This window comes from Panulirus ornatus, unplaced genomic scaffold, assembly GCF_036320965.1.
Source record: "Panulirus ornatus isolate Po-2019 unplaced genomic scaffold, ASM3632096v1 CTG_5993_pilon, whole genome shotgun sequence".
Classification (NCBI taxonomy): Eukaryota; Metazoa; Arthropoda; class Malacostraca; order Decapoda; family Palinuridae; genus Panulirus; species Panulirus ornatus.
Genome location: NW_027265014.1, coordinates 6635 through 31941, shown reverse-complemented (window position 1 = coordinate 31941; position 25307 = coordinate 6635). Strand labels below are relative to the sequence as shown.

Genomic DNA, 25307 nt, shown 5'->3' with positions numbered 1-25307 from the left:
ACTATCTATAATCGCGATAAAAATATATTTCCATCGTCGAGGACAAAATTTATTCTTAAGATCACATTTTGTCTCAGTCGTGGTTTACCGTAACAAGACAAGTAAAACATTGTTTAGAAATTGATTGACGTCAGAAGAGTCGGAATATATCATAAGTGTGGACGACGTCTGAATCCGAATTGTTACATTGACTCTGACTTGGACGGACTGACATTCAAAATATATACTTTATTATAGAGCAAAAGAAATTTTCCTACATAAACTTTTGTAACACACGCATGTAGCACGAGTACATGGAATATTAGTAAGTGTATAGTCAAAAATGAATGTTACAAAACGATAAAAGGCCATGCAAGTCATTTCATTGGATTGAGACAACGCCTTGCCATACAATAAAGCCCCGCTTCTGCTTCGAGATGGCGGAGGAGCTCGGTCATTCAGAAACCGAAGATTACTATGTTTCTGGTTCATACGTTCATTTCCTGGGTTATTGTGGTGAGTGACAATATCGCGTTGAGGGTTCCGGGAAGTGTAGTGGTGGAGGAGAATTCAGGAGACTAGAGAAGAGGTAAGGTACTGGTCACTGAGATACTCGGGGTAAAACCCAATTTGCTGACACAAGTCTTGTGGTGGTGGAAAGGTGAGGATATGTGGCCACAGGTGTCAGGTCGCCGGCTCGGTAGCTGCCAGCTGGCTTCGTGCTCCCGGCTCGGAGTTGAATGATGTTTGCATAAACAAAGGTCTTATTTCTAGCCAGGTATGAGTAACATTTGGAGATTAATGGTTGTAACCAATGTAGAGTGAGTGGTGAACTAGAGTTAGGTGTACTTAGTTTAATTAGCACAGCTAAAAAATGTAGAAAACCTATGAACTCTGTAGACCGACACTTCGAAGTATATTGCTATTCACTCAGATGACAGCTTATGATTATTCATCCCGGAATATGTAACCCGCCATTCACATTATTAGACTTAACATGGTTTTGGTAAATTGGCGGTTTAGCTCATTTGAAAAACTTTTTTTTTCTTTTGGATGTCCAACATACAAACAGTAACAGACCACCGGGTCCTTTTGAAGCTTCATGTTTCCAGGGAAAGAAATTAGAAATCTGTTGTAAGAGTTCGCTCCACTGCCAAATATCCCTTATAGGTGGCCACTTCATGCGTTATCACAGCAGCAGACCACAAAAATAATGGTATATTTCCATTATGATCATATACTTCTGGGGATGTTAGGTAAGATTTTCATAGGGCTGTGGTCGGCTTTGCGGGGAGCTACTGCACTGAGTCATAGTGAGGTAGGCTAGAATAAGTTGGTGAGTGGTGGCTTCTGTAATGGATCATGGTGACGTAGGGTAGCTTCGGTCAGCCGTGAAGCGATGGCTAGTATACTGGATGACGGTGAGGTGGCCCAGAAATGGGCGATAAGAGTTGTGGCTACTTTACTAATTTAAGGTGAGGTAGGCTAGTGTCGGCTGGCCGGGGAGTGGCAACTCGTCTACTGGATCGCGGTGAGGTAGGCAAGTGTCGGCTGGCCGGGGAGTGGCAGCTTATCTACTGAACCGCATTGAGGTAGGCTAGGGTCGGCTGGCCAGGGAGTGGCAGCTCGTCTACTGGATCGCGTTGAGATAGGCTAGGGTCGGCTGGCCAGGGAGCGGTATCTTGTCGACTGGATTGCCTTGAGGTAGGATAGGGTCGGCTGGCCAGGGAGCGGCAGCTTGTCGGCTGGGCAGGGAGTGGCAGCTCGTCTACTGGATCGAGTTGAGGTAGGCAAGGGTCGGCTGGCCAGGGAGCGGCAGCTTGTCTACTGGATCTCGGTGAGGTATTGTAAGGTCGGCTGGCCAGGGAGCGGCAGCTTGTCTACTGGATCGCGGAAGGTAGGCTAGGGTCGGCTGGCCAGGGAGCGGCAGCTTGTCTACTGGATCTCGGTGAGGTAGGCTAGGTCAGCTGGCCAGGGAGCGGCAGCTTGCTACTGGATCGCGGTGAGGTAGGCTAAGGGTCGGCTGGCCAGGGAGCGGCAGCTTGTCTATGGATCGCTCAGGGAGGTATGGCATAGGGTCGGCTGGCCAGGGAGCGGCCAGCTTGTCTACTGGATCGCGGTGAGGTAGGCTAAGGGTCGGCTGGCCAGGGAGCGGCAGCTTGTCTACTGGATTTCGGTGAGGTAGCTAGGTCGCTGGCCAGGGCAGCGGCAGCTTGTCTACTGGATCGGGGTGAGGTAGGCTAGGGTCGCTGCAGGGAGTGGCAGCCTTACTATATATTGAGGTAGGTGGGTCGGCTGGCCAGTGATGGCGATCGCATTAGAGTAGGCTAGGGTCGGCTGGCCAGGGAGCGGCAGCTCGTCTAATGGATCGCATTGAGGTAGGCAAGGGTCGCCTGGCCAGGGAGCGGCAGCTTGTCTACTGGATCGCGGTGAGGTAGGCTAGGGTCGGCTGGCCAGGGAGCGGCAGCTTGTCGGCTGGGCAGGGAGTGGCAGCTCGTCTACTGGATCGAGTTGAGGTAGGCAAGGGTCGGCTGGCCAGGGAGCGGCAGCTTGTCTACTGGATCTTGGTGAGGTATTGTAAGGTCGGCTGGCCAGGGAGCGGCAGCTTGTCTACTAGATCGCGGAAGGTAGGCTAGTGTCGGCTGGCCAGGGATCGGCAGCTTGTCTACTGGATCTCGGTGATGTAGGCTAAGGTCAGCTGGCCAGGGAGCGGCGGCTTCGCTACTAGATCGCGGTGAGGTAGGCAAGGGTCGGCTGGCCAGGGAGCGGCAGCTTGTCTACTGGATCGCAGTGAGGTAGGCTAGGGTCGGCTGGCCAGGGAGCGCCAGCTTGTCTACTGGATCGCGGTGAGGTAGACAAGGGTCGGCTGGCCGGGGAGTGGCAGCTCGTCTACTGGATTATATTGAGGTAGACTAGAGTCGGCTGGCCAGGGAGTGGCAGCTTGTCTACTGGATTGCGTTGAGGTAGGCTAGGGTCGGCTGCCAGGGAGTGGCAGCTCGTCTACTGGATTATATTGATGTAGGCTGGGGTCGGCTGGCCAGTGAGTGGCAGCTCATCTATTAGAATATATTGATGTAGGCTAGGGTCGGCTGGCCAGGGAGCGGCAGCTTGTCTAATGGATCGCTGTGAGGTAGGTAAGGGTCGCCTGGCCAGGGGGCGGCAGCTTGTCTACTGGATCGCGGTGAGGTAGGGTAGGGTCGGCTGGCCAGGGAGCGGCAGCTTGTCGGCTGGGCAGGGAGTGGCAGCTCGTCTACTGGATCGAGTTGAGGTAGCAAGGGTCGGCTGGCCAGGGAGCGGCAGCTTGTCTACTGGATTTCGGTGAGGTATGGTAAGGTCGGCTGGCTAGGGAGCGGCAGCTTGTCTACTAGATCGCGGTAAGGTAGGCTAGGGTCGGCTGGCCAGGGAGCGGCAGCTTGTCTACTGGATCTCGGTGAGGTAGGCTAAGGTCAGCTGGCCAGGCAGCGGCAGCTTGTCTGCTGGATCGCGGTGAGGTAGGCTAGGGTCTCCTGGCCAGGGAGTGGCAGCTCCTCTAATGGATCGCATTGAGGTAGGCAAGGGTCGCCTGGCCAGGGAGCGGCAGCTTGTCTACTGGATCGCGGTGAGGTAGGCTAGGGTCGGCTGGCCAGGGAGCGGCAGCTTGTCTACTGGATCTCGGTGAGGTAGGCTAAGGTCAGCTGGCCAGGCAGCGGCAGCTTGTCTACTGGATCGCGGTGAGGTAGGCTAGGGTCGGCTGGCCAGGGAGTGGCAGCTCGTCTAATGGATCGCATTGAGGTAGGCAAGGGTCGCCTGGCCAGGGAGCGGCAGCTTGTCTACTGGATCGCGGTGAGGTAGGCTAGGGTCGGCTGGCCACTGAGCGGCAGCTTGTCTACTGGAAATCGGTGAGGTAGGGTAAGGTCGGCTGGCCAGGGAGCGGCAGCTTGTCTACTAGATCGCGGTAAGGTCGGCTAGGGTCGGCTGGCCAGGGATCGGCAGCTTGTCTACTGGATCTCGGTGAGGTAGGCTAAGGTCACCTGGCCAGGGAGCGGCAGCTTCTCTACTGGATCGCGGTGAGGTAGGCTAGGATCGGCTGGCCAGGGAGTGGCAGCTTGTCTACTTGATATCGCTGCAGAAGGTTTTTTCATCACAAAAGATGACGTTCTCCCAAAACTGATGTGGCTTGTCCGCATACTCCAACGCATACTCCACCCTGCTCTCCATGTTTGCCTCACTTAACACAGGTTTTGTTGCTGGTATGTGACCACGTAGCCCATCAGAGTGATGTCTGTTTCGGACAGTTTGAGTGGTGCACTGCAGACCAAGAGTATCCCGAATGTTGCTAGCGGGCGTGAAGGGGGCAGCAGCAATGACAGCTGCTATGGCCTAGGGAAAGGATGACATATTGCAAATATAACATGTGATATGGTTGTTTACATAGATCAAGTGGTCCAGTATACCTATATATGCAACATCATTACCTGATCATCTTCCGGGTTTGTGCAGCGTGGGCGCCCACGCCGATGCCTGTTGTCTGTGTTGCCCAACTCTGCCTGTCGGCGAATCCATCGTGCTACGGTTGACCGGTGAATACCAAGACGTCTCCTAATTTCAGAGTCACTCTAGCCTTCATTATGAAGCTGTAGAATAGCTTCATGTGTCGCTTGCGAGGTCTCCATGATAAAATTAGATATACCACAAAAACAACATTTCGACCTTGGATTGCAGTGAACTATACCCGAGCTGTTTCATTGTTTCAAAAGTATATCGCATGTCTCCTTACATTTCCTGCATGGACACGAAATGGCGGTGTAAGATAACCTTTATGGACTGCCACGAACCCAGAAGTGCTATAAAATAATACAATATCAATAGTAAAACATATTCTTTCCAAATTACACCTATACAATATGAAGCTATTGTGTTTACCTCGCATCACATTGAGGTATGCTACAGCTACCAAATGCGGGGGTTGCCGGATATAGCTGTGTGTGTCTCACAGCTATACCACAAAAACAACCTTTCGACATGGGCTCGCAGTGAACTATACCCGCGCTGTTTCATTGTTTCAAAAATATATTGCATGTCTCATTACATTTCCTGCATGGACACGAAATGGCGGTGTAAGATAACCTTTATGTACTGCCACGAACCCAGATGTGCTATAGAATAATACAATATCAATAGTAAAACATATTCTTCCCAAATTGCACCTATACAATATGAAGCTATTGTGTTTACCTCGCATCACATTGAGGTATGCTGCAGCTACCACATGCGGGGGTTGCCGCATATAGCTATGTGTGTCTCACAGCTATATTGAACACACCAATTCAAAAGTAGGGGCTCGTACTGCCTTATATGATGTAATTTTCTTGTTAATTATATAATGCCGTTCTTGTGGCACGTAACTTACATGGGTCTAGCATAGGACTCTGGAAACATATGGCTTCCAGGCACGTATACCAACCCTACCGGCATGGTACAACAGGTATGTCAGTGATCATTACAGACGTCTTTAGACCCCCTCTGCGCGATAGTTTTTTGTTGTGTGAAAGTGTGTGTGTATATATATATATATATATATATATATATATATATATATATATATATATATATATATATATATATATACTCGTTAACAAGATGCCTTAATTAGGGCATTCAGGTGCCACTGCTGCCTCGGACATCGTATGAAAAATAAATCGACCACAACAGTTCGCATACGTGTCTTGGAAATTCCCGTCGACAAAGGTTGTTTTGGGAAATACCACATTAAAAGCAGGACGAGCATATTGCTCATGTTTTAGTCTGGTCTGTTGACACACTTCTGTTGATGCTGTGTCCACTTATTATCACATGTTAGGGAAGTACTATAAATACATATGGGGTCATTGGAAACCATCGGCGAAATTCCATTTTCTATGGTGAGTGTGGTAAATGGTGATATAGGTTGGTAGTCCTGGCAATGGCCGTCCCCGGAGATATACTATCTATAATCGCGATAAAAATATATTTCCATCGTCGAGGACAAAATTTATTCTTAAGATCACATTTTGTCTCAGTCGTGGTTTACCGTAACAAGACAAGTAAAACATTGTTTAGAAATTGATTGACGTCAGAAGAGTCGGAATATATCATAAGTGTGGACGACGTCTGAATCCGAATTGTTACATTGACTCTGACTTGGACGGACTGACATTCAAAATATATACTTTATTATAGAGCAAAAGAAATTTTCCTACATAAACTTTTGTAACACACGCATGTAGCACGAGTACATGGAATATTAGTAAGTGTATAGTCAAAAATGAATGTTACAAAACGATAAAAGGCCATGCAAGTCATTTCATTGGATTGAGACAACGCCTTGCCATACAATAAAGCCCCGCTTCTGCTTCGAGATGGCGGAGGAGCTCGGTCATTCAGATACCGAAGATTACTATGTTTCTGGTTCATACGTTCATTTCCTGGGTTGTTGTGGTGAGTGACAATATCGCGTTGAGGGTTCCGGGAAGTGTAGTGGTGGAGGAGAATTCAGGAGACTAGAGAAGAGGTAAGGTACTGGTCACTGAGATACTCGGGGTAAAACCCAATTTGCTGACACAAGTCTTGTGGTGGTGGAAAGGTGAGGATATGTGGCCACAGGTGTCAGGTCGCCGGCTCGGTTGCTGCCAGCTGGCTTCGTGCTCCCGGCTCGGAGTTGAATGATGTTTGCATAAACAAAGGTCTTATTTCTAGCCAGGTATGAGTAACATTTGGAGATTAATGGTTGTAACCAATGTAGAGTGAGTGGTGAACTAGAGTTAGGTGTACTTAGTTTAATTAGCACAGCTAAAAAATGTAGAAAACCTATGAACTCTGTAGACCGACACTTCGAAGTATATTGCTATTCACTCAGATGACAGCTTATGATTATTCATCCCGGAATATGTAACCCGCCATTCACATTATTAGACTTAACATGGTTTTGGTAAATTGGCGGTTTAGCTCATTTGAAAAACTTTTTTTTTCTTTTGGATGTCCAACATACAAACAGTAACAGACCACCGGGTCCTTTTGAAGCTTCATGTTTCCAGGGAAAGAAATTAGAAATCTGTTGTAAGAGTTCGCTCCACTGCCAAATATCCCTTATAGGTGGCCACTTCATGCGTTATCACAGCAGCAGACCACAAAAATAATGGTATATTTCCATTATGATCATATACTTCTGGGGATGTTAGGTAAGATTTTCATAGGGTGTGGTCGGCTTTGCGGGGAGCTACTGCACTGAGTCACAGTGAGGTAGGCTAGAATAAGTTGGTGAGTGGTGGCTTCTGTAATGGATCATGGTGACGTAGGGTAGCTTCGGTCAGCCGTGAAGCGATGGCTAGTATACTGGATGACGGTGAGGTGGCCCAGAAATGGGCGATAAGAGTTGTGGCTACTTTACTAATTTAAGGTGAGGTAGGCTAGTGTCGGCTGGCCGGGGAGTGGCAACTCGTCTACTGGATCGCGGTGAGGTAGGCAAGTGTCGGCTGGCCGGGGAGTGGCAGCTTATCTACTGAACCGCATTGAGGTAGGCTAGGGTCGGCTGGCCAGGGAGTGGCAGCTCGTCTACTGGATCGCGTTGAGATAGGCTAGGGTCGGCTGGCCAGGGAGCGGTATCTTGTCGACTGGATTGCCTTGAGGTAGGATAGGGTCGGCTGGCCAGGGAGCAGCAGCTTCTCTACTGAATCGCGGTGAGGTAGGCTACGGTCGGCTGGCCAGGGAGCGGCAGCTCGTTTACTAGATCACGTTGATGTAGGCAAGGGTCGGCTGGCCAGGGAGCGGCAGCTTGTCGACTGGATTGCGTTGAGGAAGGCAAGTGTCGGCTGGCCAGGGAGCGGCAGCTTGTTTACTGGATCGCGGTGAGGTAGGCTAGGGTCGGCTGGCCAGTGTACGGCAGCTTGTCTACTGGATCACGGTGAGGTAGGTTAGGGTCGTCTGGCCAGGGAGTTGCAGCTTATCTACTGGATCGCATTCAGGTAGGCTAGGGTCGGTTGGCCAGGGTGTGGCAGCTCGTCTACCGGATCGCGGTGAGGTAGGCAAGGGTCGGCTAGCCAGGGAGCGGCAGCTTGTCAACTGGATCGCGGTGAGGTAAGCTAAAGTCTGCTGGACAGGGAGTGGCAGCTCGTCTACTGTATCGCGGTGAGGTAGGCAAGGGTCTGCTGGCCATGGTGTGGCACTTGGTCTACTGGATCGTGGTGAGGTAGGCTAGGGTCGGCTGGCCAGGGAGTGGTAGCTCGTCTACTGGATCGCGCTGAGGTAGGCAATAGTCGGCTGGCCATGGATTGGCAGCTCGTCTACTGGATCGCGATGAGTTAGGCAAGGGTCGGCTGGCCAGGGAGTGGGAGCTTCTATACTGGATCACGGTGAGGTAGTCTAGGTTCGGCTGGACAGGGAGTGGCAGCTCGTCTATTGGATGGTGTTGAGGTATGCTACGGTCGGCTGGCTAGGGTGTGGCAGCTCGTCTACTGTATCGATTTGAGGTAGGCAAAGGTCTGCTGGCTAGGGAGCCGTAGCTTGTCTACTGGATTGCGTTGAGGTAGGCTAGGGTCGGCTGGCCAGGGAGTGGCATCTCGTCCACTGGATCGCGTTGAGGTAGGCTAGGGTCGGATGGCCATGGAGCGGCAGCTTGTCTACTAGATCGCGTTGAGGTAGGCAAGGGTCGGCTGGCCTGGGAGCGGCAGCTTGTCTACTGGATCGCGGTGAGGTAGGCTAGGTTCGGCTGGCCAGGGAGCGGCAGCTTGTCGGCTGGCCAGGGAGTGGCAGCTCGTCTACTGGATCGCGGTGAGGTAGGCAAGGGTCGGCTGGCCAGGGAGCGGCAACTTGTCTACTGGATCGCGGTGAGGAAGGCTCAGGTCGGCTGGCCAGGGAGTGGCAGCTCTTCTACTGGATCGCGTTGAGGTAGGCAAGGGTAGGCTGGCCAAATAGCGGCAGCTTGTCTACTGGATCGCGCGATGAGGTAGGCTAAGGTGAACCGGAGTGACTAGAGGTTGGTGCTCAGAGGTCGCATGATCACTCTCCTTGATAATGTTTTGTCCATACGGGTGGTGGAGAGCAGTAACCTTAACAACTTAATAGAAGTTATGAGTGTCTGTGAAAAGGAGTGGGGGAAATGGCAGCAATAATGAAGGCTGCATAGAGAATGAGGTCCCTGCATCAGAGTTTATTAGCAGCCAAATACTTCGGGTGACTATATTTGAGTATGGCTAAACCTTGATAACAATGAAGTAGGCAATATAAATGGAAATATTATCATCATTACTGTAACCACAATTTCATACTAAAGATATTATGTAGAGTATGTAAAAGTTGTGAAATTAGGCTTATAACTATCTAAACTTGATAATTGAAATTGAAATGTTCAATTTAGGCAACCGATTGTATCCATTCCCTGTGAACCTGGTTGTGTTTTATTGTTTGGCAGAGAGAACAGGAGCTGCAAAGGTGACCTCCCTCCAGCGAACGTGATGGGCATAAGACGTCTCCCCGTTGAGCGACAGGCGAATATTGCACGACAAAGGAACACACCACAGAACTCCAGCGAAGAATGAACGCCTGAGGGAACAGCACACATCCCGAGCGAAACTCAGATTCTGGTCTGAAGCAGTGTTCACGGAGGTGATGTGTGTGTCTCCAACTCTCATGGCAAGGTTCACTGCTGGAGGAGGAACTGTACCAGGCAGGAAGTTAATGATTTGTTGCTGTTCAAAGATTTAGAACGTCGTATTTATGGTAATAAAAAATTCATGCGGATACCCAAATGTTAATGATATACTGTTTATACAACACAAATGATATAAATCCTGCCGAACCAGTACAATAAACGTTAAAATCATACAATGTTCCACAGGCACAAATGACCGAGCCAACACGAGCGAGGAGGCCCGTACATGTCACTTTACCTACTGCATCTAGAGGAAAGTGATATTACATTGCCTGGGTGACGTTTTCCACATTGGAGGTCGCTTTACTACAACGACTGTAGCAGTAACTGCTGAAGGAACGTTTCTTGCCGTCTCTTCGGGCGTGGGGTTTACCTCTCCCTGCCGGGCATGTCATTTCTATTAGCGACAGGTTCCCCGTCCACATTGCTCGTGTTGTTGAACGCTGGTAGCTAGGAACAAGACACCCTACAGCTCCTGGACTATACCAGCAAATAAGTGGACGTGATTGTCATTGAACATATTTGGGCAGAAATGGCTTACACCTTGCCACCAGGAGACGAGAAGTGTAGCCATCAACTACTGAAACACGTCCACGCCCTTCGGGAACTCTGCAGGCTGGACAGGGTATTGAATTGTACCTAAAAGTTGGGTTTTATTTGTCTCTAGAAATTGATAAGTTTATTATTGTTTAGTATACATTAGTGTCAATAATAAGCAGAGAACAATGTGTACTTATACGATATGTAGAGGAAAATATGTGTATGTGATTTATTCACGTTATGGAGGGTTGTTCTTGCCCAGTTGTGAATTAAATGGCAGCTACCAACATTTTTGTTTGTCTCTCCAGCTGTATTAATTTATGATCGAGTGATAACGATTAAAATAAGATATTTGATCTTTTGTTTGATTTTATGTCTATTGTTTTTAAGCTGTATTAAAGGCAAAACCTTCCACCAACACATAGCAACGCACCAGTGTGACACGATCGAAGAATCGTCAGTAAAGAGAAAGAAATCAATGATTTGAGTATCGACCAATTTTACTGCTGACGAATGATGGAGTGTATCCATGTCCTGCTTACGAGACGGACAAATCCATAGTGATAGGATTATCCAAGTGAATATCATAATGGGGAAATCGTGTGGCATAATTGTAACCTATTTCCATAATATCATTAGTGTTCAGTTAAGTATACACCTTGCTGCTCATATACTAAACCGTACAACAGCAGCACTTGGTTCAGTGGTTTGCATTAACCACTTGCAGCCTTCTCCTACCTTCTGCTTGATAGATATTACACCCTCTCTAACTGAAATGTCTGAGGTACATTTTAATGGTTAGGATGATGAATGAGGATGAATGTCACTACACCATCGTAGAAGTTGATGGTATAGATATAATTCCTTTCATCCACCGAGGATAATGACACTATGTATAGTTGTATACATGTACCGCAGATATCTATAGATAAGCATTGCTCTTACCGTACCAAAAACTAAAAAGTTATACGAAAGAATTGGAAGCAAATATTTCGGTATAATGTTGAAACAGTGATTATAAGAGGGATACTGTGTGCCAATGTTTATGAAATTTTGCTGAGAAAAAATGTAGATACAATGATAGATCTATGTGCTCCCAACAGTGAGAAGCATACAAATTCTCAGTGGAATAAGGGTAATAACAGAAAAGAAATACAGAATCTTGAACATTTTTCAGAGATACAAAAGAATATTTTATAGGAAATATACAAAGATTACTAAATACTTTACTACATCTCTTATTATATAAACAGTATGTATTTCTCATACAAGAAGTTTTCCATACGTTTTCAGCAATTCAAAATATGCATGTACATACAGTCTATCATAAGGTGAGAACAAAATGTGTTCTGATATATACTAATCAATACTGCTTTGCACTAAATGAATATCACACGATCAATTGTTTCCTTTTATCACAATATTTAAGAATGAGGTGAAATGTAAGAGTATTAGGGAAATCTAAATTACAATAAATCACCAGTACAAATTCAAGAAAGGAAAACGAAAAAAGAAAAGTATGTTCTTCAGCCATGAAGAAAATTCTATGTCATTTAACAAAACGTCAAGTTTATATTAAGTTTTCCCCATTGCTAAAGCAAAACATAAAATTTATACCACATATAAGTAGAACAAAGGACTTTATTCCTTGCAGAAATTATGGCAGATTTGAGTAGCTTACAATTACCTTTAGGTTTCCCGTTTTCTTTGGTAGTTAAGGTGCATATTTCCCGTTTTCTAATAGTTCTTAATCGACCTCCAGATGGCGTTACTGCCAGCATCACAAAAATCAGTATGTCAAAGTCTTTAAGTTGCGCTTCTTTGTATGTGTTTATCGCTGAGCTCGGCCGCCATTTTCAGTCTTATTTGTATCGTCTCCCAAGACGGACGTGTTCTTACGCTCTGTATTTAAAGTCTGTGTTGCCTGATGTCGTAGCGTCTACTCGTCTTTTCGGTAAGTCAGACTTTGCTTACCACTATGACAATGTTTCTGTGCATTTTTCCTTGACAAGTGGGGCTTCCATGAGCTTTTATTCCGCGTATCAATACGTAGGAAGGATTACACAGCTACTAGCTAGGATGCCATTTTGGGTTCGTTTAGAATGCCATGATCAACCTTCTACTTTCAGCCTTTCTATCTTCAGTTACCCTTCACTGCTTTCTTCGGATTATTTACAAATATCTAAATTTGATGTATATTTACTAGTGTTAATTATATGTGAAGTGCTGCTTCCGGTAGCCTTGTACGTTCGTGTTTTAACTCTAGTCTTTATAGAGGTGTTTTTCACTCGGTGCAGTGTTTATAAAGAAAGTGATTTTTAAAGATTAATGCAATATTCTGCTATTTGTCCGTATGCTCCGGGCTGGGATCAGGATAAGCATACAGAGAAACGCCAGTCAGGCAAGCCACCACTGCTCCCTAGAGGTAGTAGCCATAAATATATGCGCAGTGACATTGCGCAGGGCAATGTGCAGTCGAAGCTGTTCCGACCACAGTCTCGTACCAGCTACTGACCTGTACGGAGCTGTTCCCGGTCTTTCAGAGCTAGGTTGTAGCTATTCCTCCCTGTGTTGTCGCTACCCTTGCTTAGTTTTGAAGGTTTTTTGAAAGTTATTGTTCATCAATATCTTTTATAAGGTTGTTCTATGCAAAATCGATCTTTCATTGACGGTTGTCCGCAAGAGAACTCCGCTTGGCCTTTGTGCGACCGGCTCCGCCTTGAAACTTTTCTGCATAAAACAATTGCCCGATCTTTCTTTTTTCGGGATAGGTAGTTTTTTTTTTCACTATCTGGGATGGTTTGGCATTCCAGATTTTGAGGTTAGGCCCCTTTAGGATGGACATAGGTAAGCCATCCACTGCCCCAGTAGGGGGTAGTGGTAACGGACGCTTCCATAAAAAAGAAGAAACGCTGATTTTGTGTTGGCCCATACGACCAGAGCAACGACTCTTGCTTCCCTCAGTCTCTTCCTAATCAGAAACGTCATTGATGGTAGGTTTGGACATGTTGAAACGATCAGGAAACTGGTTAGTGGTGATTTGATAAGTCGACGAAACAGGTAGCGGAGCTACTTAAGTTGACGAAGTTCCATATTCATGACGTGGTCTCGATACCCATAGCCATGAATTCATGCAGGGGAGTCATCTACTGAACTGATGTCATGGATATGTCAGAGGACGACATTGTGAAGGAACTAGCAAACGAGGACGTTATCGCTGCCTGGCTCATCACCAAAGTTGATTGCTCCATGAAAAAGAGGTTTTATTTATAGCCAGGTTAATGAGTCATGGGAGACCATTGGCTGTAACCACTGGTGAATGACTGGTCAACTATAGGTGAACATGGTGGAAGTGTGGCCAAATCTGTAGTTCCTACTGCAAGAAAGATGTAGAGTAAAGTAATTCGTCTGGAACTTTGGTTTATGTTACGATTCGTTCAGGCAACAGTTTTTAATTGCTTACAGTCTTTTGGAACGTCTGACCCCTCCAAATAGGTTATTACAGTTATATGGTTGTTTGCCTTAATTAGCAGTAGAGCTCAACATTGGAATAATGACTACCTACCTTTTGTATTTGCAGTATACAAACAATAAGAGACCAGCTTTTGAAGCTCCTTTTACTGGTAAATGATGACATACAATTGCATCTTCTTTACCCAATCGTTTCACAGATCAAGAATTGTAAGGATAACATTGCTAGCGAGAGGCTTTTGTCCTCGCAGTTGCCACCAATTTGAAGCATATATTTAAGGATGATAATAGATTAAACTATAATGTACCCATGATTTCAGATCTATCATGACCCACACACAAACATTGGTAGATGTTACATATAATATTTCTTAATTTAACTTATTATCAATAGAAAAATATGCCTTAATGTGTTCAAGCTGAAAGGAAAATTAAGACACCGTTCATTTCCAGAATTCCAGTCAAACAACGGGTAGGATATGATGACACTCCGACCACCGTCGAGGATCACGTCACCCTCAGTCGCCTGCTGACGTCGCAAGAGGGAGGGAGGAAGCCGTCATTAGAGCACTCAAGTGTCTTGCCTCAAGGAGTTTGGTACCTCCTCCACGTGTAAGTTTGATAGTGGGGTAAACCTTCGTCGAGTCAAGGAGGGTGGTACCTCCACGTGCGAGTTTGATAGGGGATAAATCTTCATCGAGTCGAGGAGAGTGGTACCTCCTTCACGTGTGAGTTTGATTAGGGGTAAACCTTCGTCGAGTCAAGGAGAGTGGTACCTCCTTCACGTGTGAGTTTGATTAGGGGTAAACCTTCGTCGAGTCAAGGAGGGTGGTACCTCCTTCACGTGTACGTTTGATAGGGGGTAAACCTTCGTCGAGTCAAGGAGGGTGGTACCTCCTTCACGTGTAAGTTTCATAGGGGGGTAAACCTTCGTCGAGTCGAGGCGTCAACCACTGACATAAATGATTGACATGACGGTATGTGACAGACTGGGACCCTCCCTGTGACTTGTGTCACGATTGGGAGCATTTGGTTCCTCAGGGAGCGCTATGCTCTCATGGTATTGTTAGCCGGGAGACCATGATCTTGTGTCGGAGAGTGAGTTGCCGTAGCACCCTAGGGAGGGAGGGAGAGAGAGAGACATCAAACCCGGCGCGATGCAGTAAGACTGTTGCGTGTTAGCGAATGACTCGCTCGTTATGTCATGCGTCTTCGTCTGTCTTGCAGTGATCCGCCGCCGTGTATCAGGATGGGACGTGCCAACGCGCCAGGATATGAGGTGCAGACGCATGTCAGTTGGTGAGATCGTCATTTGAAATTGAACGGCTTTGATTTTAGAGGACGAGTCGGGCGTTGTTGTTTGTCATTGTTGAGGGGGGGGGGGGAAAGAGAACCTCTCGTCGTTTGCCAGAGAACAACAGACCGCCGTGGTAAACTATCGTACATCAGGGCATGAGCCCACGACGTGTGGTCAAATCGAAACCACTGACTTCTGTCAGGGAGTGAGTAGCGTTCCTCCACCGTCAGATAGGAAGCCGCCCTTGTGTACCAGGGAGTTAGTGGGAACAGTGTGTCCTAGAGTGAGGTGCCAACATGTGCTAGAGAAAGAGCCAGAGAATCTGTCACTGTGAGCAGCCATTCTTTGCCACGGGAGTTTGTTGGGGAAGTGAGCAGCGGTTTTGTTTTGTCGCCACTGTAGTAATGTGAGGTAGGAAGCTAGCCTTCTGCATCAGGGAGTTAGTCATGTATTGTGTCATGGTGTGAACTACCCACGTATGTTACAGACAAAACCACCGACGTGTTTTTGCCTGTGAAGCGTGTGTGTCAGGCAGGAAGTAATCGTAACGGAGTTAGGCCATGTAGTGTATCTGGGAGTGAGCTACCGATGTGTATCAGAGACGATGCCACCGACGTCTATCAGGGAGTGAGCAGTGTTTTTAGTGTGTCAGGTAAGAAGCCATACCGTTGCGTGTCAGAGAGAGAGGATCGAATTTGGTTTGCCATGAAGTGAGCTACCGACACGCGTGTGTAAGAGACGAAGCTCATCGATGACTGTTGGAGAGTGAGCAAAGTTTTTGAGTTCGTCGAAGTAACGTATGTTGAAGTAAGCTACCGACGTGTATCACAAACTGAGCCACCGACGCCTGTCGAGAGTGAGTAACGCTTTCTTTTCACATTTGTAGTGTGTAAGGCAGGAAGCCGCAATGTATGTATAAACGAATTAGTCGAAGTAGATTGTCGAGGAATGAACCAACGACGCCAAACTAAAGCGTCCCTTTAGGACATTTGTTATAGATAATGCCAGACGACTATTTTCCACTTCATGGTTTATGGGTCGTCAAAGTAAAGCTTTACATTCAGTCTTTTATTTAGGCTAACGGTAGACGGTTTTATATAGGTTTTGTGGGACACATATGTGAGTCGTCGAATTAAAGTTTTACTTGAGGAAATTTCCTCTGGCTAACACTTGTGCGTGCTACATGGGTCACCAAAGAAAAGCTGCACGTTGGTGACTTTACTCTGGCTTCGCCAGAAAATTTCATTTTGCTGTTGAGGGCTACACAGGTAATTAAAGTAAAGCCTTACTGAGTTTATGTTGAACAATGCCAAACGATATTTGGCAGTTCTATCGAGCTCCACAGGTCATCAAAATAGGCTTCACTTTGGGAATTATATGTTTTTGGTACATGACTGGCGATTATATTTAGCTTTTAGGGAGTGATATGAGCTTAAGGTATTAGTCGGTAGGTTATGTGTTAGGGAGCGAGTTGCCGTAGTCTCCCTAGGAGACAGCCACTGCAGGGGGTGGTGGTGGCTGACACCCTACTGTCAGGGAGTGAATCGCCGGCATGTGTCGGGCTTCATTGTCAGTCTTGGAGTGCGCTGACGTCCTGTGTCAGCAGGAAACGGACCAATACGCGCCAGGCTGTGAGATGCTGACGTATGTCAGCTGGTGAGACATCATTGGAAAAAGCGGCTCTGATGGTACAGTCGTTCTTGTTTAACAGGGAAGGAATACCTTACGTTTCTCAGACAACAAGCCGTCGTAGTGCACTGTCGTACGTCAAGACGTACGTACATATATATATATATATACTCGTTAACAAGATGCCTTGATTAGGACATTCAGGTGCCCCTGCTGCCTCGGACATCGTATGAAAAATAAATCGACCACAACAGTTCGCATACGTGTCTTGGAAATTCCCGTCGACAAAGGTTGTTTTAGGAAATACCACATTAAAAGCAGGCCGAGCTCATGTTTTAGTCCGGTCTGTTGACACACTTCTGTTGATGCTGTGTCCATTTATTATTACACGTTAGGGAAGTACTATAAATACATATGGGGTCATTGGAAACCATCGGCGAAATTCCATTTTCTATGGTGAGTGTGGTAAATGGTGATATAGGTTGGTAGTCCTGGCTATGGCCGTCCTCGGAGATGTACTATCTATAATCGCGATAAATATATATTTCCATCGTCGAGGACAAATTTCGTCTCAGTCGTGGTTTACCGTAAAAAAACAAACAAGTAAAACATTGTTTAGAAATTGACTGACGTCAGAAGAGTCGGAATATATCATAAACGTGGACGACGTCTGAATCCGAATTGTTACATTGACTCTGACTTGGACGGACTGACATTCAAAATATATACTTTATTATAGAGCAAAAGAAATTTTCCTACATAAACTTTTAGTAACACACGCATGTAGCACGAGTACATGGAATATTAGTAAGTGTATAGTCAAAAATGAATGTTACAAAACGATAAAAGGCCATGCAAGTCATTTCATTGGATTGAGACAACGCCTTGCCATACAATAAAGCCCCGCTTCTGCTTCGAGATGCCACACGAGCGCGGTCATTCCGAAACCGAAGATTACTATGTTTCTGGTTCATACGTTCATTTCCTGGGTTGTTGTGGTGAGTGACAATATCGCGTTGAGGGTTCCGGGAAGTGTAGTGGTGGAGGAGACTTCAGGAGACTAGAGAAGAGGTAAGGTACTGGTCACTGAGATACTCAGGGTAAAACCCAATTTGCTGACATAAGTCTTGTGGTGGTGGAAAGATGAGGATATGTGGCCACAGGCGTCAGGTCGCCGGCTCGGTAGCTGCCAGCTGGCATCGTGCTCCCGGCTCGGAGTGGAATGATGTTTGCATAAACGAAGGTCTTATTTCTAGCCAGGTATGAGTAACATTTGGAGATTAATGGTTGTAACCAATGTAGAGTGAGTGGTGAACCAGAGTTAGGTGTACTTAGTATAATTAGCACAGCTAGAAAATGTAGAAAACCTAAGAACTCTGTAGACAGACACTTCGAAGTATATTACTATTCAGTCAGATGACGGCTTATGATTATTCATCCCGGAATGTGTAACCCGCCATTCACATTATTACAGTTAACATGGTTTTGGTAAATTGGCGGTTTAGCTCATTAGAAAAACTTTTTTTTTTCCTTTGAGATTCCCAACATACAAACAGTAACAGGCCACCGAGTCCTTTTGAAGCTTCATGTTTCCAGGGAAAGAAATTATAAATCGGCTGTAAGAGTTCGCCCCACTGCCAAATAATGCTTATACGTGGCCACTTCATGCGTTCTCACACCAGCAGACCACAAAAATAATGGTATATTTCCATTATGATCATTTACTTCTGGGGATGTTAGGTAAGATTTTCATAGGCTGTGGTCGGCTTTGCGGGCAGCTACTGCACTGGTCGGCTTTGCGGGCAGCTACTGCACTGGTCGGCTTTGCGGGCAGCTACTGCACTGGGTCACAGTGAGGTAGGCTAGAATAAGCGGGTGAGTGGTGGCTTCTGTACTGGATCATGGCGACGTAAGGTAGCTTCGGTCAGCCGCGAAGCGGTGGCTAGTATACAGGATCACGGTGAGGTGGCCCAGAAATGGGCGATGAGAGTTGTGGCTACTTTACTGAGTTATGGTGAGGTAGGCTAGTGTCGGCTGGCCAGGGAGTGGCAGCTCGTCTACTGGATCGCGGTGAGGTAGGCAAGGGTCGGCTGGCCAGGGAGTGGCAGCTTGTCTACTGGATCGCGTTGAGGTAGGCTAGGGTTGGCGGGGCAGGGTGTGGCACCTCGTCTACTGGATCGCGTTTAGGTAGGCTAGGGTTGGCTGGCCAGGGAGCGGTAGCTTGTCTACTGGATCGCTTTCAGGTAGGTAAGGATCGGTTGGCCAGGGAGCGACAGCTCGTCTACTGGATCGCAGTGAGGTAGGCAAGGGTCGGCTGGCCAGGGAGTGGCAGCTTCTCTACTGGATCGCGGTGAGGTAGTCTAGGGTCGGCTGGCCTGGGAGTGGCAGCTAGTCTAGTGCATCGCGTTGAGGTAGGCTAGGGTCGGCTGGCCAGGGTGTGGCAGCTCGTCTACTGGATCGAGTTGAGGTAGGCAAGGGTCGGTTGGCAAGGGAGTGGCAGCTCGTCTACTGGATCGCGTTGAGTTAGGCAAGGGTCGGCTGGCCAGGGAGGACGTGTTCTTACGCTCTGTATTTCAAGTCTGTGTTGCCTGATGTCGTAGCGTCTACTCATCTTTTCGGCAAGTCAGACTTTGCTTAGCACTATGGCAATGTTTCTGTGTATTTTTCCTTGACAAGTGGGACTTCCATGAGCTTTTATTCCGCGTATCAGTACGTAGGAAGGATTACACAGCTCTTACCTAGGATGCCATTTTGGTTTCGTTTAGAATGCCATGATTAGCTCTCTACTTTCAGCCTTTCTATCTTCAGTTACCCTTCACTACTTTCTTCGGATTATTTACATATATCTAAATTTGATTTATGTTTACTAATGTTGATTATATGTGAAGTGCTGCTTCCGGTGGCCATGTACGTTCGTTTTTTAACTGTAGTCTTTATAGAGGTGTTTTTCACTCGGTGTAGTGTTTACAAAGGAAGTGATTTTTAAAAATTAAATGCAATATTTTGCTATTTGTCCGTATGTTCAGGGCTGGGATCAGGATAAACATACTGAGAAACGCCAGTCAGGCAAGCCACCACTGCTCCCTAGCTGTGGTAGCCATAACTACATGCGCAGTGACATTGCGCAGGGCAATGTGCAGTCGTACCTGTTCCGACCACAGTCTCGTACAAGCTACTGACCTGTACGGAGCTGTGGCCCTTCTTTCAGAGGTAGGTTGTAGCTATTCCTCCCTGCGTTGTCACTACCCTTACTTAGTTTTCAAGGTTTTTTTTGAAAGTTATTGTTCATCAATATCTTTTATAAGGTTGTTCTATGCAAAATCGATCTTTCATTGACGGGTGTCCGCAGGAGAACTCCGCTTGGCTTTCGTGTGACCGGCTCCGCCTTGAAACTTTTCTGCATAAAACAATTGCCAGATCTTTTTCTTTTTCGGGATAGTTAGTTTTTTTTTCCACTGGGGTGGTTTGGCATTCCAGATTTTGAGGTTAGGCTCCTTTAGGATGGACCTAGGTCAGCCATCCAATGCCCCCGTAGGGGGTAGTGGTGACGGACCATCCATGAAAAAGAAGAAACGCTGAATTTGTGTTGGCCCATACGACCACAGCAACGACTCTTGCCTTCTTCAATCCATTCCTAATCAGGAGGGTTTTTGATGGATGGTCTTGGCATGTTGAAACGATCAGGAAACTGGTTAGTCGACGAAACCGGTGGCGGAACTACTTACGTTGAAGTTCCATATTCATGACGTGGTCTCGATACCCGTTGCCATGAATTCATGCAGGGGAGTCATCCACTGCACTGATGTCATGGATATGTCAGAGGACGACATTGTGAAGGAACTAACAAACGAGGACGTTATCGCTGCCTGGCTCATCACCAAAGTTATCAATGGCCAACGGCGTAGAACTCCCCTGATTAACCTAACCTGCGGGAGAGCTCGGCTACCGGACAATATCTCTATTGGTTACATGTGATGTCAAGTTCATTCCGAATCCCTTACGTTGCTTTAAATGCCAGGAATTTGGCCGCCTCTTAAAGCGTTGCACTCTTTCTGCCAAATGTGGGAGGGAAGTGTGCTAAGTAGGGTCATACCGCTGAGGATTGTATGGCTAATAGGATGTTGTGTGTTAACTGCGATGGCAACCACCCAAGTTGGGACCGGGCCTGTCCCCGGTTCCAGTTTGAGAAGGCTGTCTGTGCAGTCAAGACACAAAATAACGTCTCTTATGATGAGGGTAGGAGTAGGGTTAAGGAGTCTCGTGAAACCTCTAAACATAATGAATCCTACGCTTCTGCTTTGAAATGTAATCCGGTTATGCGAACAATCTCGACACACTCCTTGTGACACCCCGATCGTCAGTTCCAAATATCCAGCTCCATTCAACCCTACACCTACACCTAATCCTCCAACCACAGTCCAGAACAAATCCTATGCCAATACCACATCCTCATTCCGTCCTACAGGAAGGTAAAAGAACAAAACTAACTCATATTCAAACCATGACTAAACTTGGAATAAAATTACGTGTCGTCATTGTTCCGGTATCTCCAACTAGGAGGCCTGTGGTTCACAGGTCTTCTTCGTTGGAGGACATAAACTTAGTGGATGCCAGATAATCCACATCTAGGGACCATGTATGGTCGCCTCGGGACTCGCCCAAGTCTCGACATAAACGGGCTAAGAAACCTGGTCGGTTAAATAACTCATATGCCAACACGTTCAGTATAATACATTGGAATTGTAGTGTATAGGCCTTAGGCAAAAGCAAGCACAACTACAAATGTTGCTTGCACTGTATAGGCCAGCCGTGATTTGTTTACAAGAGACACTTCTAAACGGCACAGCCGAAGATTGTTCTGTTGTAGATAGTTAACACTCGTATAGAAGAGACGAGAATCGTGGGGTAGCTATCTATGTACACCAGAATTTGCCTCATACGCGAGTGACTTTAAAACCTAACCTAGACGTTGGCGCATGTAGAATGAAATTTAATGGTACATACCTGGCCATATGTTGGATATATTGCTCCAGTTCAAACGCACTTGATAATGATGAGTCAAATTGGCTTGTTAATCAATACCTAACCGTAAAGTAGTTTTAGGGGACTTCAATATTCATCATTATCAGTGGGGAAGTATCCGGGCAGACGCCAGGGAGGAACAAATGGTTGATTATATAATCAATGCCAACCTCACTCTTCTGAACGATGATAGTGGAACTCGTGTAGATCACCGGACTGGCAATATCTCGGCAATTGATTTATCCTCGTCATAGCCAGATATACTTACTAGATTAGTACAAGAAAAAATCTGATTTAACATTGTCAGTGTACTCTGGGGCAACTCGAGTAATATTGACAAATTGATGGTCGTTCTCAGAGAAACAGAATTGATCCAGATGACGTAAGGTGGTTCGTTGGTGGTTCTCTGTGGAGGGTTTGGCTTTGGTGTGAGGCTCCTCCTACTACTTGGGCTGGTCGCATGGTAGGTGGACATGTCGACACATTAAACGGTCGGCCTTGAGGGGACGTGGTGGTTATTTTCCGGGGCAGCTGCGCCATGGGGTTGAGCTGGCGGTCCTCCAAATGAATAATCCTCATCTATGTGCATGACGTGGTGGAGGACTATCTTTCGTCTGTCCTATTACTTCGCACTCTTGGGTAAACTGCAACTGTGGCTGCTGTGCCGACTGGGCTGTTTGCTGCCACGTTGGCTCAATACCCACAAAATCTTTTTTTCCCATTATATCTAATTACAGTTCATCTTTATCATATGATTATAATTTCTCTATCTTTTTCTATTTTTTATTAAAATAGGTATTTAGGTGTGACTTAAATCACATACTAGATAGGATTACAGGTCCTAATGACCTTCCTCAAAGGTCGATGGCCGTAAATACCAACAAACAACATACGTAGTCTGCCGGCTTCGTGGTCTCCACTTGGAGTTGATTGCTCCATAAAAAAGAGGTTTTATTTATAGCCAGGTTAATGAGTCATGGGAGACCATTGGCTGTAACCACTGGTGAATGACTGGTCAACTGTAGGTGAACATGGTGGAAGTGTGGACAACTCTGTAGTTCCTACAGCAAGAAAAATGTAGATTAAAGTACTTCGTCTGAAACTTTGGTTAATATTACGATTCGTTCAGGCAACAGCTTTTAATTGTTCACAGTCTTATGAAACGTCTGACTCCGCCAAATAGGTTATTACAGTTATATGGTTGTTTTCCCTAATTACCAGTTTAGCTCAAAGTGGGAATAATAACTACCTACCTTTTGTATTTGCAGTATACAAACAATAAGAGACTAGTTTTTGAAGCTCCTTTTACTGGTAAATGATAACATACAATTGCATCTTGTTTACCCTAACGTTTCACAGATCAAGAATTGTAAGGATAACATTGTTAGTGAGAGGTTTTTGTCCTCGCAGTTGTCACCTATTTTTAGCATATATTTAAAGATGGATGATAATAGATTAGCCTATAATGTACCCATGACCTTACATCTATCTTGCACACTGGTAGATGTTATATACAACATGTCGTAAGTCAGCTTAATAGAAAAATATGCCTTAATGTATTCAAGCTGAAATGGAAATTAAGACACAATTCATTTCCAGACTTCCAGTCAAACAACGGGTTGGATATGATCTTCGGACCACTGTCGAGGACCACGTCACCCTCAGTCGAGGACCACGTCACCCTTAGTCGAGGACCACGTCACCCTTAGTCGCCCGCTGACCTCGCAAGAAGGAGAGAGGAAGCCGTCATAACAGCACTCAAGTGTCTTGCCTCAAGGAGGATGGTACCTCCTTCCACGTGTAAGTTTGATAGGGGGTAAACCTTCGTCGAGTCAAGGAGGGTGGTACCTCCTTCACGTGTAAGTTTGATAGTGGGGTAAACCTTCGTCGAGTCAAGGAGGGTGGTACCTCCTTCACTTGTAAGCTTGATAGTGGGGTAAACCTTCGTCGAGTCAGAGGGTGGTACCTCCTTCACGTGTAAGTTTCACAGGGGGGTAAGCCTTCGTCGAGTCGAGGCGTGAACCATCGACATAAATGATTGACATGACGGTATGTGGCAGACTGGGACCCCCCCTGTGACTTTTGTCAAGATAGGGAGCATTTGGTTCCTCATGGAGCGCTATACTCTCCTGGTATTGTTAGCCGAGAGGCCATAATTTTGTGTCGGAGAGTGAGCTGCCATAGCACCCTAGGGAGGGGGAGAGAGAGAGAGAGAGACATTAAACCCGGCGCGTGGCAGTAAGACTGTTGCGTGTTAGCAAATGACTCGCTCGTTATGTGTCATGGGTCTTCGCCTGTCTTGGAGTGATACGCCGCCGTGTATTAGGAAGGGACGTGCCAACGCGCCAGGATATGAGGTGCAGACCCATGTCAGTTGGTGAGATCGTCATTTGAAACTGAACGGCTTTGATTTTAGAGGACGATATGTCAGATATGTCGGGCGTTGTTGTTTGTCATTGTTGAAGGGGGGGGGGGGGGAGAGAACCTCTCGTCGTGTGCCAGAGAACAACAGACCGCCGTGGTAAACTATCGTACATCGGGGCATGAGCCCACGACATGTGGTCGAATCGAAGCCGCTGACTTCTGTCAGGGAGTGAGTAGCGTTCCTCCACCGTCAGATAGGAAGCCGCCCTTGTGTGCCAGGGAGTTAGTGGGAACAGTGTGTCCTAGAGTGAGGTCCCAACATGTGCTAGAGAAAGAGCCAGAGAATCTGTCAGTGTGAGCAGCCATTCTTTGCCACGGTAGTTTGTTAGGAAGTGAGCAGCGGTTTTGTGTTGTCGCCACTGTAGTAGTGTGATGTAGGAAGCCAGTCTTGTGCATCAGGGAGTTAGTCGTGTATTGTGTCATGGTGTGAACTACCCACGTATGTTACAGACAAAACCACCGACGTGTTTTTGCCTCTGAAGAGTGTGTGTCAGGCAGGAAGTAATCGTAACGGAGTTAGGCCATGTAGTGTATCTGGCAGTGAGCTACCGATGTGTATCAGACACGAGGCCACCGACGTCCATCAGGGAGTGAACAGTGTTTTTAGTGTGTCAAGTAGGAAGCCATACCGTTGCGTGTCAGAGAGAGAGAGAATCCAATTTGGTTTGCCATGAAGTGAGCTACCGACACACGTGTGTTAGAGACGAAGCTCATCGATGACTGTTGGAGAGTGAGCTAAGTTTTTGAGTTCGTCGAAGTAACGTGTGTTGAAGTAAGCTACCGACGTGTATCACAGACTGAGCCACCGACGTCAGTCGAGAGTGAGTAACGCTTTCTTTTCACATTTGTAGTGTGTAAGGCAGGAAGCCGCAATGTATGTATAAACGAATTAGTCGAAGTAGATTGTATAGGAATGAACCAACGACGCCAAACTAAAGCGTCCCTTTAGGACATTTGTTATAGCTTATGCCAGACGACTATTTTCCACTTGCATGGTTTATGGGTCGTCAAAGTAAAGCTTTACATTCAGTCTTTTATTTAGGCTAACGGTAGACTGTTTTATATAGGTTTTGTGGGACACATATGTGAGTCGTCGAATTAAAGTTTTATTTGAGGAAATTTCCTCTGGCTAACACTTGTGCGTGCTACATGGGTCATCAAAGAAAAGCTGCATGTTGGTGACTTTACTCTGGCTTCGCCAGACAATTTCATTTTGCTGTTGAGGGCAACAGAGGCAATCAAAGTAAAGCCTTACTCTAGAGTTTATGCTGAACAATGCCA

The 25307-nt window shown here is 46.5% G+C and overlaps 2 long non-coding RNA genes across 5 annotated transcripts; both read left to right on the top strand.

Annotated features, from left to right (window-relative positions):
• Positions 1-6338: 6338 nt before the first annotated feature.
• On the top strand, positions 6339-10539 carry LOC139748523 (uncharacterized). 4 transcript variants are annotated; one of them, XR_011712709.1, is made up of 3 exons: positions 6339-6508; positions 9404-9658; positions 9830-10539. It is a non-coding gene; the product is annotated as an uncharacterized lncRNA (long non-coding RNA). The 4 variants fall into 4 exon arrangements; XR_011712711.1 differs by having other exon boundaries at positions 6347-6435; XR_011712712.1 differs by lacking the exon at positions 6339-6508 and adding an exon at positions 6681-6697.
• A 1460-nt stretch (positions 10540-11999) lies between these two features.
• Positions 12000-23419, top strand: LOC139748524 (uncharacterized). Its single transcript, XR_011712713.1, has 3 exons — positions 12000-12137; positions 14108-14266; positions 23202-23419. It is a non-coding gene; the product is annotated as an uncharacterized lncRNA (long non-coding RNA).
• Positions 23420-25307: the final 1888 nt, after the last annotated feature.